At 46.4% G+C, this 17,790-nt stretch overlaps 1 long non-coding RNA gene and 1 pseudogene across 1 annotated transcript; both read right to left on the bottom strand.

Moving 5' to 3' along the window:
• Positions 1-3,134: 3,134 nt before the first annotated feature.
• On the bottom strand, positions 3,135-6,012 carry LOC119809399 (annotated as a pseudogene).
• A 62-nt stretch (positions 6,013-6,074) lies between these two features.
• On the bottom strand, positions 6,075-9,760 carry LOC119808828. Its single transcript, XR_005284565.1, has 3 exons — positions 9,634-9,760; positions 7,435-7,481; positions 6,075-6,519 (listed from the first exon to the last, which is right to left on the bottom strand). It is a non-coding gene; the product is annotated as an uncharacterized LOC119808828 (long non-coding RNA).
• Between the last annotated feature and the right edge of the window lie 8,030 nt (positions 9,761-17,790).

Raw genomic sequence — 17,790 nt, 5'->3', positions numbered from 1 at the left:
TAGAAGGCAGGGAGAAGAGCATGTCACAGCGAAGGCCATCTCTCACACCTCTGACCCGCTTTAGTAAGCGATAATCCACCAGAAGGTTAACTGCACCAAGTCAAATGATGGATGAGACCACTGTCATTTTAAGATAAATGTAAGATGAATTATTGAGGGCTTCTATGTGCCAGGCATTGTTCTAAGCACTTTATACCAATTAACACGTCTAGCCCTCGCAGCACCGCCACGCCAGATGCAGTGTTATTAATCCCTGATGTACAGTTTCAGAACTCTAGAAAGTAGCTATTAAGCTTGAGTCCAGCAGGCCAAGCCAGGCGGATCGGCTCCAGAGTCCCCAACCCTTAAACGCCACACCCACCTCCTCCCCCGCCCCAGGCATCCCCTGGAGTTTTCTCGCTGGATCAGTTAATTATTGTTTTTCTCTTTTTGTTTTGTTTTTTTCTTTTGCTACATTTTTAATTTACTGTGTGTGGGTGCCCTCATGCACACGCACATACCAGAGTCTGTGTGTGGAGGCCAGAGGACAATCTGCACGAGTCAATTCTCTCGTTTCGGCATACGACCTTGGAGATCGAACTTGAGTTGGCGGGCTTGGTGGAAAAAAAAAACCTTTACCCACACTGAGCCATCTTCCTTGGCTTTGGCCGTCATTTCAAAGAATGTTACCCAGTGTGGAACTCAGCAGGCTCTGAGCATAAATCTGTAACTGAAGTTCTGGTGTGGCCACCAACCCAGGTGGTCATTCCAACAGGTGAATAATACTACATCCAGGCTTTCCTCCAATACTTGATAACCAAGCACCTTGGATCCCGAAGGTCGGGGCTAGTCACATTAGAAACTGTCCAGGGAGCTGGACAGTAGGTGAGAGTACTCTCTGGTTAGTCTCTCTCTCTCTCTTTTTCTCTCTCTCTCTCTTATTTGTCAACTTGTCACCAGCTAGAGTCTTCCAAGGTGAGACAACTGAGAAAATGCTTTCATCAGATGGGCCTGTAGGCCAGGCCAGCAGCCTGTGGAACATGTTCTTGATTAATGATTGATTGATGTGGAAGGGTCCAGGCCACTGTGGGTGATGCCAGCCCTGGGCAGGTTTTGGGTTAAGAAAGCAGGCCAGCAGGGTGTGGTGGTGCACACCTTTAATTCCAGCACTTGAGAGGCAGAGGCAGGAAGATCACTGAGTTCGATGCCAGTCTTGTCTAAAGAGTGAGTTCCAGGATAGCCAGAGCTACACCGAGAAACCCTGTCTTGAAAAACAAAACCTCCACACACACACCCACTACCCCCCAAAAAAGAAAGAAGAAAGAAAAAAGGAAGGAAGAAAAGAAGGAAGGAAGCCACGGGAAGTGAGACAGTGAGCGGTGTTCTGAAGTTCTGCTTCAGTCCCTGCCTCCAGGTTCCTGCCCTGACTCCCTTAGTGATGGACTGTGTGACCTTGGGTGTGTAAACTGAATCCCTAAGCTGCCTCTGGTCACAGCGGTTATCACAGCAACAGAAAACAGACTAAGAAGACACTTGCTGCTCTTGCAGAGGTCCCGAGTCTGTTCCTTCTGCTGACCACTGCTAGGTAGTTCATAGCTGCCTGTGACTCCAGCTCCAGGGGATCTGAAGCCTTCTGGACTCCATTGGACATTCACACATGTACACAGACTCCCCATACACATAATTAAAGATAAAATAAATCTTAAAAAATGAAACTATTGCCAGGCAGTGGTGGCGTACATCTTTAATCCCAGTACAAGAGCTAGTCTAAAAGCTGGGCTACAAGAGCTAATTCCAGGACAGCTAGGACTGTTACACAGAGAAACCCTGTCTTGAAAAAAAAAAAAAACAAAAACAAAAACAAAAAAGGGAAACTATCCATTAACTTAGGGAGAGTTAACCTAGCTGTCCCCAGCTTCCACTTTTTATCTTTTTCAAGATGAAGTTTCAGCTTAAAACTTTACTTAGTTAAAATAGACATGCCATTAAAATAAAATCATTTTTGGAGAGAGGAAAATAAATTTTGAAGTGTTAATATTCTTTTGGAAAATAATTCATTGGGAGGTGGGGTTACTGAGACAAGATAACCCAGTTTGGGCTTGAACTTGAAATATTCCTGCTTCAGCCTTCTAAGTGTTGAAATTATAGACCTGGGTAATCAAGTCCAGTTCTAAACATACATACTCGCACACACACAAAATGTATGTATATATGTATTTATGTATGTATATTATATTATATATATACACACACACATATATACACTTTTTGTTTTGTTTTTCATGACAAGGTTTCTCTGTGTAGCACAGAAATTCCTCTGTCCTGGAATTTGCTTCGTAGGCCAGGCTGGCCTTGAACTCATAGAGATCAGCCTGCTTCTCTCTCCCAAGTGCTGGGATTAAAGGCATGGGCCACCACCGCCTGCCCTCCAAACACAGTTTTATTGTAGTAAAAATACACATATAATATAAACTTCACTATTAGGTACCTCCTTCTATACTATGTTGCATAATAATTATCTCTATCTAGCTCTAGAATACTTTAACCAGCTCTGTAGGAAATGTCAAAGCCATTAAGCAGAGCCTCCCCACAACCCCTCCTTGGCCTCTGACAACCACTCATCTATTAATGTGTGTGTGTGTGTGTGTGTGTGTGTGTGTGTATTTAATGTACATTGGTGGTTTTTTCCTTTTTTATTGTTTGTTGAATTTCTTTTTATTATTTTTTTTATTAAAAATTTCCACCTCCTCCCCGCCTCCCATTTCCCTCCCCTTCCTCCCACTCCCCTCCCCTTCCCTCTCCAGTCCGAAGAGCAGTAAGGGTTCCCTGCCCTGTGGGAAGTCCAAGGTCCTCCCCTCTCCATCCAGGTCTAGGAAGGTGAGCATCCAAACAGGCTAGCCCCACCCCCCCAAAGCCAGTACATGCAGTAGGATCAAAACCCAGTGTCATTGTCCTTGGCTTCTCAGCAGCCCTCATTGTCTGCCATGTTCGGAGTCCGGTTTTATCCCATGCTTTTTCAGTCCCAGTCCAGCTGGCCTTGGTGAGCTCCCTGGTGTGGGTTTTTTTTTTTTTTTTTTTTTTTTTTTTTTGTCAGCTTGTAGGAACTTTATTTTCCTTCCACCTTTTTCCCTTTGCTCGGGTGTCTGCAGAGGAGCTCAGGACCACTCAGTAGTGGCTCCAACCCACTCGGTGGCCTGCGCTGTGGGAGCTGCTGACCAATCCTCTGTGGCTGGCTGGGCACTCCAGTCTTCAGTAGGGAACTGCTGGATGGGCACTGAGGGCACCTGCACACCCTCAGACTAGTCAGCCACCTCTGGCTGAGCAGCAGTGAACTCAGGAGCTGGTGCCATCCATTTGCCCTGAAATTCCTCCTTGGTCAACGGCCCTCTCAGCAGCAGCAGCCTGTTCTTCTTTCTCAATCTCCTCTGAGTCTCTGTAGAAGTAAAGATCAGGCATAACCTCCCATGGGTGCTCACGGGAGATAGTGCCACGCATGCGGAGTATTCCCGGACCAGCATCCACCACATCAGGCCCACTGAGTGAGCTCCCTTGTTGTTACACGGGATAGCTATGTCCACGTAGCTCAGAGGTGAGTCTGTGTTACACAGGGCAATGGTGGGCAGGTTCACATAAGACGCCTCTGTGAGGGGCTGTGAGGATCCTGAAGGCTGCCTGGATCTGGTTAGTGAAGGTCCCTGGGGTGAAACGGCCAGCAATCGGAGTGGCTCCAGTGGCGGCAGCAAACTTCAGCACCGCTCGCTGCCCAGTGTTGCTGGAGGAGATGACGCTGACATCAGCAGGGTTCTCAATGGCAAGAATAGCCCGCTTTTCCTTTTGTAGATGTACTGCTCCATCTGAAAGTCGAGGTTGGTGCCACCTAAGTGGGTGCCTGCAGCGAGGAATTTGAGGACATCCTCCTCTTTCATCTGCAGGACGTCAAGGGCTCCGGACCTTGTGTAAGTTTCCCTTTAAGTTACATGGGGAACCAAGAGCAATGCCTTATGGACCCGTCCCGGGGCAGCGCGGAAAGGGTGTATATTGGTGTTTTGCCGTGGGTGTTGGCTCCCCTGGAAGTGGAGCTACAGACAGTTGTGAGCTCCCATGTTGGTACTGAGAACTGAACCTGGGTCCTCTGGAAGAGCTTTCCTTTCCTACTGTCTTCAAAGCTCATCCAAGCTAAAATTCTCAGTGCATTTCTTCCTACCGTTGAACAATAGTCCAGTATTGAGGAATTAGCAAATTGCTTTCCAGAGTAGCTGTACCATTGTGCATTTCAGCCCGCAATGGATGCGGGCTCCAGTTTCTCCATACCCTCCACAACACTGCTATTTTCTGTTTTAAAGTGGGTGTGAAGTTGCTTTTCACTGTGGTTGTCGTTTGCATTTTCTCAATGACAGCAATACTCTTTTCTTTTCTTTCTTTTTCTCTTTTTTTTTCTCTCTCCCCCCTCCCCCGTTGTTTTAGCTCAGGCTGCCCTTGACTTGATGCATAGTCAACTATGACCTTCAACTTCTGCTCTTCTTGCCTCCACCTCCCAAAGGCTGGGATTACAAATGTGTGTCACCATACCAAGTTTTATATTGTTCTGTGGCTTAAGTCTAAGCTTTGTGTACACCAAGCAAGGTCTAACTGAACTACAGTTCAATCCAGAGTAGCAGCAGCAGCAGCAAGTCTTAGACTAGGCCCTGAAGTGCATATGATGAAGGAAGCTTGCCGAAAGCAAGCAGGCAACCAGGGTGTACCTGCTTTTTCTCTGCTCTTGATCATGACTGAAATGTAACCAACTGTCTCTAGCTCCTGCCGCTCCGACTTCGGCACAGTCAGGGAACATAACCTAGGCTTCTAAGCCAAACCAACCCCTTCTCCCCTGTGTGGCTCTTTGGTCCTGGTAATTTTATCACAGCAGCAGAAATGAAGCTAGGACAGACTTGTTTTCTGGTTTTCCTCAAGGGGCCAGGCTTGCTGGCTATCATCGCCGCATTGGGCGGCTGAGGCAGAAGGATTGTTCTAAGTTCCGGGTCAGCCTCGGCTACACTGTGAGATCTTGTATCAAAACCAATTAAATCAAAAAGTTCACTCAACGCAGACAAGCCTCAGCCTCCGTAAGGTCCCACTGTGGTAGCCTCTCCAGTGCTGGGATTACCGTTGTGAGCCACCATTGCCAGCCAGGTCCGGCCCTGGCTGCCTCTTAATGGATTATTTTAAGAAGGATTTACCGGGTCAACTCAACCTCCAACCTTTACCTCGAACGTTCAGTGTACTTTTCAGGTTCCAATCCAACAAGATCTCTCCACAAATAGCTCTGTGGCCCTTTTTTTGATCGTTATACTCTTTTATCATATCATAAACCCAGCTCCAACCCTCTCCCCAAAGTCACAAAGCCAATTCTGGTTGCCTGTTGGTAGAAAGAACTCATCTGGGGCCAGGAATGTCGCTCAGTTGGTAGAGCACTTGCCGGGCTTGCACAAGACGACTGGGTTTAACCCCCAGCACCACATTAAACCAACCATGGTGGCACGTACTTTTTATCGCAGTAGGTAGGGAGTAAGAAGTCGGGAAGTTTACAGCCATTCTCAGCTACTTAATGAATTCGAGGCCAACCTGAAATACATTGAGACCCGGCCTCCGAAAAGCAGGGCTGGAGGGATGGCTCAGTGGTTAGGTGTGGGTGCCGCTCTTGCAGAGGACCCACATCAGGTGTCTCACGGCTGCTTGCAATTCCAGCTCTAGGATCCAAAGCGTCCTCTGGCACTTGCACTCACACGTGCGCACACGCACATAATTAAAAATAAAATAAAGCTTTATTTCCCCCCCCCCCACACACACAGAAAGTAACCCCCAGGGTCTTCTGGCCCTGACCTCTGGGAGGAGAGGTATCTCCTTGCTGGTACGAGGCCTCCTGTGTCCTTCTGTCCTGCGGGGTTGCTGCAGGGCGGGGGGTGGTGGTGGGAGTATTCTAGAACGCCCTGTGACCCAGTGCAGGCAGACTGTCCAGCAGAAGTCTGTCTTAGATCTCTTCAGCGTTCTGGACATGCTGTTCTTTCGAGGTCAGACCCCTTTGCCTGTCGCTCTTCTGCCAGGAAGACAGGCAAATACTTCATGCAAACTGGGGTCATTTTAGTGAATCGGGGCCCCTCTGCTTGGAATCTGGTTTCCATGTTCAGAAAAGGGAGCTGAGGGGATGGAACTCTCGAGAAGCTGAGACTTAGAAAAGCTGTGGGCAGAGACCTAGGGATAGGAACGTGAGCCTGGGCGTCTGAGTGGGTGGCGAGGGGCGGGGACGGAGGAACAGGCTCCCAAGGCCCCTCCCGGTTGCCTAGGTGACGAGATGTGGGAGGAGGACCCAGAAGTGCCGGCTGGGTTTATCCGGCATCTCAGATCTTAATTCCATGGAGTGGCACCCACTTCAGCCCCTTTGATCCAGCAGCTCAGCCTCCAGGGGAGAGTGGGGCGGGAGCGCTAACACAGAGGAATTCTTTTCCAACCTTTCAGCTCGGTACTCAGGGTTCTGCCACCGCTCACAGAAATAGAATGTCAGCCCTGGAAAGGGAGTAGAGAAAGTCTCCTGGTTTACGCGGTTTTCAGATCCTTGTTTCAAAGGAAATCTTACCCTGAACCCCATATACAGAGCAAACACACCAGGGAGCAATGTGCAAAAAGTGCTCTAGATCTCCGTTTGTCCGTCTGGGGGGAAGTCTGTGTTGCTTATTGCTACCGATTTGCTCAATACTACCCGGCAAGTGAATTAATTCATGGCAGTCTTGGGAAGGGCCTTCCAGTGGGCGTCCCAGCGAGAGGAAGCAGAGCCCTGGGGGAAGCGGGGAGAGGAGGAGTGGGTGGGGGGCGAGAACAGGTCGACTGGCCCAGGAACTCCCATAGCTGGGGCAGCATGACCCGTCCTTTTGTAGAGGAAACTGAGGCTGGAATGGGCAGTGGCTTGGTAGGGGGTGTTGTCCCTAAAGGGAAAAATATCTTCTATGAAGGAGATAGTTTGAAGTGGCTGAATGTTTGGTTGGCTCCAGCCGTGATGCTTAGATCAAATTCAGGGGTGCCAGATGGCGCTGGGGCGGAGCACAGGCCTGGGAATCTCATCTCTGTTACTGGAGGCCCCATGACCTTGAGGGATTTATTTTAAAGAGGCAGAGGGATCATCCCCTAGTTTGCAAGAGGTCCAGAGAGTAATAGGATTAAATGGTCCTTCAGAGTGGGTTTGGGGTTTTTTTTTGTTTTTGTTTTTTTATTGTTTCTAAATGTCAGGGCCTCCTGGGCAGGGGGTAAGCACACTGGTTTTTCAAGACTGAATTTGGCAGTGGGTTTTTAAAACCTCTTTATTTTTCTCTCATCTTTCATGGCTAATTGTAAAGTGAGACTCAATTAAGAAAACATTTAAGAACAGAAAATAAAAGGGAAAAAAATACAGGGACATAATTTCGGAGACAGCCGGTGTACACTTACTTTTAGGCTTTTTTTCTGTTTTGTTTCTTTGTATAGAATACTTCATGCTGTAATTTAAAAAAATAACCTAATGAGTAATGTGTAACATCGATTAATCTTAGACTATTAACGTGCAAGTCTGTGAGATGGTTCAGTGGATAAAGATGCCTGCCACCAAACATGGACGCCTGAGTTTGATTGATTCCTGGAAACTGCATGGTGTTAGGAGGGAGCTCACTGCAGAAAGTTGTCCTCTGACCTCCACACGTGTGCCATGGATCGTAACTCTTCCCCCCGCAATGCACAAAATAAATGCATTTAATATACGTTTTAAAAAGAATATTAAAGTTGGGGGGCTGAAGAGATGACTAAGTGGGTAAGAGCATTGGTTACTCTTCCAGAGAACCTGGGTTCAATCCTAGTACCCACATGGCAGCTCACAACTGTCTGTAACTCCAGTTCCAGGGATCTCCTCACACAGACAAAGGTGCAGGTAAGGCCCAATGCACATAAAAGAAAAAGAGAAAAAGAAAGCCGGGTATGGTGGTGCAAGCCTCAGTCCCAGCGCTCGGGAGACAGAGGCAAGCGGATCTCTGTGAGTTCAAGGCCAGCCTGGTCCTTCCAGGACAGCCAGAGCTGTTACACAGAGAAACTCTGTCTTGAAAAACAAAACAAAAAGCAAAAAAAAAAGGGAAAGAAAAGAAAAAAGAATATTAAAATTAAAAATCGGCTTGAGCATTAACCTGTGCTTCTGGAGTTCAGGTTAAGAGAGGGAGAAGGGATCATACAAATAAGGGAAGGGGTCAAGAACCTGATAGAGAAAACCACAGACTAGCTGACCCAAGCTAGTGGGAGCTCATGAACTCTGGACTGATAGCTGGAACCTGAATGGGACCGAACTAGACCCTCTGAATGTGGGTGACAGTTATGTGGCTTGTTCTGTTGGGGCTGGCCTTGAGTGGCGGCACTAGGACCTATCCCAGGTACATGAACTGGCTTTTTGGAACCCATTCCCTATGATGGGATACCTTGTTCAGCCTTGATCAGGGAGAGGGGGATTGAGGGGGGAGGACTTGGTCCTGGCTCAAGTTGGTGTACCAGACCTTGTTGACTCCCCAAGGAAGGCCTTACCCCCTTTGAGAAGTGCATGGGGGATGGAAAAAGGGGGAGATGGGGGTGGGAGAAGGGGAGGGAGGGGAGCTGGGGTTGGTATATAAAATGAAAAGTAAACTTTTTAAAATAAAAAATACATGAAAAAAATTTGCTTGATGAGCTTTACGATGGCTCAGTGGTTAAGAGCCCTGGTTCTTCCTTTCAGAGGTCATGAGTTCAATTCCCACAGTGGCTCACAACCATCTATAAGGAAAAAAATCTGCTTGGGACCTCCCCAAAACTACAGGCTGTTCTATGCTCAAAACTTGATGGTAAGACCGTATTGCAGGAGATACCACACATATTGATCCCAAGACATGGAGGAATCAAGTTGTTGCTGACCAGGAAGCTCCCTCCCTCCTTACTAGCTTTCACAGTACTAGAAGGTGCTATGGAGGTCACAGTAGGGAAAAATGCCATCATCAGTCTTTCCCATCTGTGAACTGCAATAATGACCAGTGTGGCAAGACATGCTTATGACACAATAGTGGTACTAAGGTTACAGGGGTGACCAATTGCTTTCTGATTGTGTTTTAGGCCCACTCTATAAGAGGAGACATGCCTCTGTACTGTAAATTTGGCCAAGAACCCATGACTGGGGAGCTCACTGGCATAAGAGTGAAACTACTATTTATTCTGCTAAATAACTTTACTATTAAACAGCCCTCCAGATTTACATCTCTCTGCCCAGATATTAGTGCAGCTCTAAGACCTTATCAGAGAAGTCTCTAGGCGCAGTGGACGGTGGATAACAGAAGCTCGAAGTGCAGAGAGTGTCAGTGGAGAGCTCACCCACCAGTGGAATCCCTCCCTCCCTTCCCCTTTCTCCCTCCCTCCCTCCCTTCCCCTCCCTCCTTTCCCCTTTCTCCCTCTCTCCCTCCCCCTCCCTCCCTTCCCCTTTCTCCCTCCCTCCCTCCCTCCCCCTCTCCCTCACACACACACACACACACACACACACACACACACACACACAGGACGGCACAAAGACTGTAAGAACCAAAGATCAGGGAGAAAGGGAGGGCGTGCGTGAAGCAGTGTCTTCTGAACATGACACTTTTACATACTCACAGGCTCTGTTGCTGGGTGATAGCTTTAGGGTTTCCAAAGATTCATGTTCTTTCTAGTCCCTCTCTACCTCCTGCTCACAGATGAAGGCACGGGCTCTCAGCTGTCCCGGCCACCGTGCCTCGCTCTGCCATCCTGGACTCTGTCCCTCTATCCCCCATAAACGCTTCCTGCCTTGGCCATGGTGCGTTGCCATAGCAATAGGGCAGTAACCACGACAGTGGGTGCCGGGACTTAAACTCAGCAAGCTCTTCACTGACTGAACTATTGCCCTAGCCTGTTCATTTATTTAGACTAATTACATTTATGGATGCTGAAATACATAAAATAATAATAAATAAATGTACGTTCGTTTGCATATAGTGATATAATGTTTTTTCTCTGATGTTTCTCTTTTTTTTAGCTCATTTATTTTTGGCAACCATCCTAGCTATGGGGACCTGCCTGGCTGTGCCCTCCTGCCTTGGAATGACTGATGTGGACACCTACCCCTGGCCCTCTGCAAGGGCAACAAGTGCTCTTACCCCCTGAGCCCTCTCTCCAGACCTTTCACTAATGTTTCTACGAATCTTTCCGGCTTTTTTTCCCACTGACTTTTTGCTTTCCAGTGCTAGGGGTTGAGCCAAGGATCCTGAACACCTCAGGCAAGTGCTCTCCCACTGAGCGACACAGCCAGCCCTCTTTCGTTTAGCCATTATTAGTATATGTCCACTCCCTGCTCACACTGTATCGCTTTTCCCACCCTTTACCCTTTTCTCTTTATCTCCTCCCCCCTTCTTATGGCACACACCAGTTTCCATCACATTTTCTGATATATATATATATATACAAAAATATATATTATGCACATATATATATACACTATAGACACATATAAATGATGCATAAATTACTTTCTTCTTTTTCTTCTGTTTCCTTGACTGACTTCTTCCCATGTATTTGCTTTTCCATATGAATCCATTTAAGAACGTCTGTGGAAAGTCTTTTGGATAGTTTGATTGTAATTACATTCATTTTGAGCTCATATTTTGAGATATATTTGATAATTGAGTGTTTTTTCTTTCCAAGATTTCAGCATACCCATTTATTATGTTTTTAAGAATGCATTTAGTTAAATTTTCAAGTCACCTCTATAGTGATCCTTCTTATCTTCTGCTAGGGCTTAGTCCTAAACATCTGCGAGTTTTGGTCACTCGTTTTTCTATTACATTTTCCAGTTGTGCTTACATGTAGGAAAGCTGTCAGTTTCGGCATGTTGGTCCTCTTCATTTCAATAGTTCATTCTGGAGCAGGGGAGTTTGGCTTTGGGTTTTACTAACAATGTCTTTTTGTTGTTGTTTGTTTGTTTGTTTGTTTTTCAAGACAGGATTTCTCTGTCACTTTGAAGCCTGTCCTGAAATTTGCTCTGTAGACCAGGCTGGCCTCGAACTCATAGAGATCCACCTGCCTCTGCCTCCCGAGTGCTGGGCTGCTGGGATTAAAGATGTGCACCACCACCACCTGGCCAACAATAACGTTTTATGTACGCACTTATCCTCCACAGAAAAGGAAAAAACTATGACAGAATTGAAACTAGGAAAAGAGTAACCCTTACCTTCTCTTTCTCAGCCTGCGTGTCCTTTTGTTCTGCTCTCTCCTTTGTCAGCTCCTGACGCCGCTCTCTCTCTCTAACTGCTATGGTAACTGTTGACAGCTGTTTGCACACGGATCCATTCGAGGCGAGGATCTGAATTCGATGAGGAAGGTGATTGGTTTTCCTTTCTGATTTTGGGTGACTTTGCTCAACATTACACTTTCTAAATCCATCCATTTTTCCTGTAAATTTCATTTTTCTTTTACACTTGACTAACATTCCATTTTGTACATGGAGCACATTCTCATTATCCATTCATCTGTTGTTAGCTTATAGATTGGTTCAGTCCCTGCTATTAATAGAGCAGCAATAAACATGGATGTACAAGGCTCTCTACAGTAGAGTATGGAGTTCCTTGGGTCCCTGCCCTGGAATGGTGTAGCTGGGCAATATGGTACTTCTCTTTTTAAATTGTTTTGAGGAACCGCCAAACTGATCTGCAGGATGTCTGTACTAATTTGCATGGCTACCAGCAGTGAACAGGGCTCCTCTTCTCCGGGTCCCCAGCATTTGTCCTCAGATTTCCTGGTAATTGCCATTCTGGCTGGGTTAGGAAGTATCTAGAGTAATTTTAATTGCAGTTTCCTGTCAACTAGGGATGGTGAACACTTGAAAAACAAGTAGATACTTGCTATCTGTGTTTCTTCTACAAAAACTGTCTATTTATTAGCCCATTTGTTGATTGGCAGTTCTATTCTTTGTATACTCTGTGTTTTTGTGTTTTGTTTGTTTGTTTGGGTTTTTTGTTTTGTTTTTCGAGACAGGGTTTCTCTGTAGCTTTGGAGTCTCTCCTGGAGCTAGCTCTTGTAGACCAGGCTGGTCTCGAACTCACAGAGATCCGCCTGCCTCTGCCTCCCAAGTACTGGGATTAAAGGCGTGCGCCACCACCGCCCAGCTACTCTTGTTATTTTAACCCTGTGTCTGAATTATGGCTGTAAGGATTATGTCCTATATTCTACTGATAATTTGCTCTGTAGAAACTGTTTGGTTTCATGTAGATGATACCTTACTTTGTGTCTATTTCATTATTTTCTACTTTTTTTCTTTTTGAGACAGGGTGTCCTGTATCACTGTGTAGTTCAAGGATGACCTTGAACTTTTGGCTGGAGAGAAACACCATAGCCAAGGAACACCAGGAATGGCTGGCTATCATCTGATGCTAGAAAGAGCGAAACTCCTCCTTCACAGCCTTCAGAGACCACAGGGTCTTGCCCACAGTGTTGGCTTCAATCTTCAGCCTCTAGAGCTAGCAGACAATGCCTCTCTGGTTGTTTGACACACAGTTGTGGGGATGTGTGTGTATGAGAGAGAGGAAAAACAGAGACACAAAGAGAGACAGAGGGGGGAAGATTGGGACTGTTTTAGTTAGGGTTTCTATTGTTATGAAGAGACACCATGACCACAGCAACTCTTATAAACATTTAATGGAGTGGCTTACCGTTTCAGAGGTTTAATCTGTTATCACTGAGGTGGGGCATGGCAGCATGCAGGCAGACATGGTACTGGAGCTGAGAGTCCTGAGAGTCCTACCTCTTTTTTTTTTTTTTTTTTTTTTGGTTTTTCGAGATAGGGTTTCCCTGTAGTTTCTAGAGCCTGTCCTGGAACTAGCTCTTGTAGACAGGCTGGCCTCGAACTCAGAGATCCGCCTGCCTCTGCCTCCCGAGTGCTGGGATTAAAGGCATGCGCCACCACCGCCCGGCTCGAGTCCTACCGCTTGATCAGCAAGCAGCAGGAAGTGAACTGTCTCACTGGGCATGGCTTGACCATATATATATATGAGGCCTCAAAACCCTTCTCCACAACAGTGACTCACTTCCTCTAATAAGACCACACCTATTCCAACAAGGCCACACCTTCTAATAGTGCTACTCCCTTTGGGGACCATTTTCTTTCAAACCACCACAGGGGGGGGGGAGAGGGAGAGAGAGAGCGGGAGAGAGGGGGGGAGAGAGAGAGAGCGAGGGAGAGAGAGAGAGAGAGAGAGAGAGAGAGAGAGAAGGGGGGAGATGGGGAGCTAGACAGACAGACACACTCGGGTTGGGGTGGGGTGGGGATGAGGAGGGAAAAAGGGAGGGCCGGCAAGAAACCAAGGCAGAGAAAACATGCATGCAGTACTGACAGAGACCAGAAGAGGTCACCAGACATCAGATCCCCTGGAGTTTGAGTTAAAGGTGGTTGTATGCCACCTATTGTGGGTGCTGGGAATCCAGCTCAAGTCTTCTGTAAGAGCAGGAAGGCCTCTTAACTGCTGACTCATCTCTCCTGCCCTGATTTCAAAACAATCTTCATCACCCACAAATGAAATCCCGAAGCTATTAGCAGGCATTCCTTAGTCCCCTTCCCTACAGATCTAGACAGCCATTATTCTGCTTGTCCTGCCTATGGATTTTTGCCTTCTGGGAAAACCACCTATAAACAGGACCATATGTAACATTGTGTCTGACTTCTATTGCTATGTTCTTTTCACGTTTACGCATGTCTTCGCATGTCTTCACGCTCCACTCCCTTTACGGCTAGACAGCAGACCGTCATATATTCTCTTTATTCACTCTTCATTGATGGACACTCACGTCGTTTTCCCTTTCCAACTGTTAGAATGCTGCTGCTATGAAGGTTTATATACAAATTTTTTTGTTTGAACATATGTTTTCCATTTTCTTGGATGTGTACCAACAGTTGAACGGCTGGATCATATACTAACTCAGTAATTCAAGGCTTAACATCTTGAGCAATGGCCAAAGTGTTTCCAAAGTGGCTGCATCATTTCAGAATCCCAGCAGCCATGCATGAGGTTTCCAGTTTCTTTACATCCTTGCCAATACCTATTATTGTCTGACTTTAAAAAAAAAAATAATAGTTGGCCCAGAGGGTGTGAGGAGGTGTCTTCTGGCTTTGATTTGCATTTCCTAAATTACCAGTGACAGGAACTCTTCCCATGGGCTTATTAGTACTCAGTTTCTTTGGGGGAAAAAAGTGTGTGTGTGTGAAGATGCCCCCCCACCCCGGAGGCCAGAAGAGGGGGTTGAGTGTTTTGGCTCTTCTGGGGCAAGAGTTACAGGTGGCTGTAAACTGCCAGATGTGGCTGCTGATAACCAAACACAGGTCTTCTCCAAGAGCAGCACATGTTCTTAAGTGCTTTGCCATCTCTCGAGCCCTTCAACATCCATTTTTATTCATGTATTCAAATATGATTCTTAAAGAATTTATCAGTATTTCTGCCCTTACTCAATTAAGGCAAAGATATTAATATGAAGCTTAAAAAAGCAAGCTAGCTCTGTACACATTCATCTGCTAATATTTGAAATCTCAGTCCCTGGAAGTTATTTTATAATTTCCTTTGCAGGAAATTCTTATTTGCATAAAATTAAAATTTCTTACATCCTTCATTCAAGGTCAATTTTGTTTGTTTGTTTGCTGCTTTTTGAAGCAGGGTCTCACTCATGCTGGACTGGAACTAACTTGAAGCCATCCTCCTGCCTCAGCCTCCTGAGTACTGGGTTTTCAGGTGTGACTCACCATACCTGACCCTATCAATAGGCTTTTAGAGAGTTAAGCATTTGGGGGGTGCTGAGCTGATGCTGGAGGTCAGTCTTTCACAGCAGGGCAGTTTGGCTTTATAGCTCCTGAAGTTTGGACATATGCCTTTTCCTCTGTGACCTTCAGGCAGGCGCACTATCTTGAGTCCAGAGGGTAGGGTTTTTGCGATACTGAAGATTAAACCAGGACTTTTGGTAAGCAAGCACCCTACCACTGAGCTACATACATCCTTACCCTTAGATGTGGGCTAAAAATAATTATCCTAATTCTCTCTCTGACTCGCTTGCTTGCTCTGTTTTTTCCAGGACAGGATTTCTCAATGAAGTCTTGACTGGCCTGGAACTCACTATGTAGACCAGGCTGGCCTTGAACTCAGAGATCTGCCTGCCGTGCCTCCGGAGTAAAGGTGTGCGCCACCACCACCTGGCTTATATATGCTTTTTTTTTTTTTTTTTTTTTTTTTTTGGTTTTTCAAGACAGGGTTTCACTGTAGTTTTAGAGCCTGGCCTGGAACTAGCTCTTGTAGACCAGGCTGGCCTCGAACTCAGAGACCTGCCTGCTTCTGCCTCCCGAGTGCTGGCATTAAAGGCGTGCGCCGCCGCCACCACCACCTGGCTATGCTTTTTTTTTTTTTTTTTTTTTTTTTTTGGTTGGTTGGCTGGTTGGTTGGTTTGTTTGGATTTTCAAGACAGGGTTTCTCTATGTAACAGTCCTGGCTGTCCTGGAACTCAATCTGTAGACAACACACAGAGCTCCACCTGCCTCTGCCTCCCCACTTAGCTTTTTTTTAAATTTAAATCATCCTTTACTTTGTGCTGCATCCTGAAGAATTCCTAGAATTCATCTTCCACTTCCCTAATTTCCTCATTAACTGTGTTCATCCTGCCATCTTTTATTTCAACAATTTTACTTTTCCTATCAACTTCTGAGTTGTTTAGTGACAGCCAGTCATTTCTGTCTCATCAATGAAACCCTCTCATTGCCCTGAGAACTCATACTTCCAGCCTGGGTCTCTATCTAATTAATCTTCTTGGTCTGTTGGCTCAGCTCCTTTATCTCCTCCTGCACACGGTGATCCACGTAGAGGTGTGTCCATTTCTTTGTTGGTTTGTTTTGTTTTCCTTTTGTTTTTCTGTGTCAGGGTCCCAAGAATTTCATGTCCCACACTTAGCCCAGGCCCAGCACTGGCTAGGTAGACAAGGATGACCTTGAACTTCTGATCCTCTCACCCCCTCCTCCCAAGTGCTTGGATTACAGGTGTGCACCACCATACCCGGCTTCTGCAATCCTGAGCACTGAACCTAGGGCTTGTGTATTCTAGGACAGCACTCTGTCAAGTGAGCTACGGCCTCAGCTGGTGTGTGTGTGTTTCTGCAGTTGCTCTGTCTTGTGGGCTGACAGCTGCCTTTGGCAGTGCAGCCTCGGCGGAAGGAGACACCATGCAGCCTCTGGAACTTGCGCTCCTATTTTGAGAGGCAGGGCCACTGCTGGACAGGAACCATAGCAGCTGCTCTCTCAGGCTTGGATGTTTCTCATTCTTCCCAGAGTTTGACACCCTTTCTCCTCATTGTGAGTTTGTAACTCCAAGTCCATACACCTCAGGGTGACATAGAATGCTAGGTTGGCAGGCTGCCTGCTCCGACTGAATGGCCTTGTCAGTTTCCTTTGGGGTGTGTGTGTGTGTGTGTGTGTGTGTATGTGTGGCTACATGTCACATGTGTATAGATGCATATGAAGGTCAGAGGACCACAGGCATTGTTCCTCGGGTACTTTCCACCTTTTCTTTTTTAAAATATGGGGTCCCTCACTGACCTGAGCTCACCGAGTAGACTAAACTCCCTGTCTAGAGAGGACCTGGGATCCACCTGACTCCAGTTCCCCAGCTCTGGCATTACAAACAGCACGCTGTCACATCTGACTTTGGTGTTTGTTTTCATATGAGTTTTGGGACTGAGCTCAGTCAGGTCCACTTTTTATCTGAGTCATCTCCTCAGCCCTTGTCGTCACCTCTGCACATGACACAAGGTGGCCTTGCTCCTCCCCATGGGCGGCTGCCTTCAGCCACTCCGGTGCAGACTCCTCTAATCCATCCAATCCTTGCTTTCATTACCATAGACCACAAAGAAACTCCTGCTTGGTTTTGATTATATATTATCTTTCCAAGGATGGGAGTGGGCTCAGTCTGCTGCAACATTCTGTAATTTTCCTCCTGATAGTCTATTAAAAACACATTTCTAGCCTGGGGTTGTAGCCCAGTGTTTGCTCAGCCTGCATGAGGTCCTGGGTTTGACCCCTCCACCCCACTGCCTTGAAAAACATTATTTTTTAAAAAATTACCTTTCAGTAGTGTGTGTGTGTGTGTTCCTCACCTGTTCCCTGACAAAGCCTAAAGGCACAGACAGTATTTCAGAAAGCAAACCTGCTGCTCAATGTTGGTTTCTAGAAACCATCATTCACTAAAAGTAATCAAGCCTTCCTTTTAGAAATGGTTTTCCTTGGAAAGACAGGCAGAGGATACAAGACAAGGCTGGGGCTTTCCATGGGATGACACAGAAGCGCTTTCCAGACAATATGGCCCTATAGCAAAGGGACACACAGCTTGAACACGCTGAAATAATAAGTAAAGTCCACTGAAACATCAAATAGGCAATGATTACAACTCATAAAACAAAGATAAATCAGAATCCATGATGAATGAATAAATGAACTAGGCATAGTAGTAGATGCCTGTAGGTCCAGTACTCAGAGACTGAGGCAGGAGGAGTATGAGTTTCCAGGGTGGAAGGTGGGAAAGGAGTGAGAGGAATGGAGGGAGGGAAGGGGGAGGAAGGAAGAGAGAGAGAGTTCTTCCATAGAGCAGACTATAGCTAACTGATGGAACTTTTTTTTTTTTAAAATCACCATTTGAAATCAGGTGTGGTGGTGTTCACCTTTAATTTCAGGACCTTAGAGGTAGAGACAGGAGGATCAGGAAATCAAGATCAGCTTTG

This window comes from Arvicola amphibius, chromosome 3, assembly GCF_903992535.2.
Source record: "Arvicola amphibius chromosome 3, mArvAmp1.2, whole genome shotgun sequence".
Lineage (NCBI taxonomy): Eukaryota > Metazoa > Chordata > Mammalia > Rodentia > Cricetidae > Arvicola > Arvicola amphibius.
Note: the sequence above shows the minus strand (reverse complement) of the source record. Positions and strands in the feature narration are given on the sequence as shown.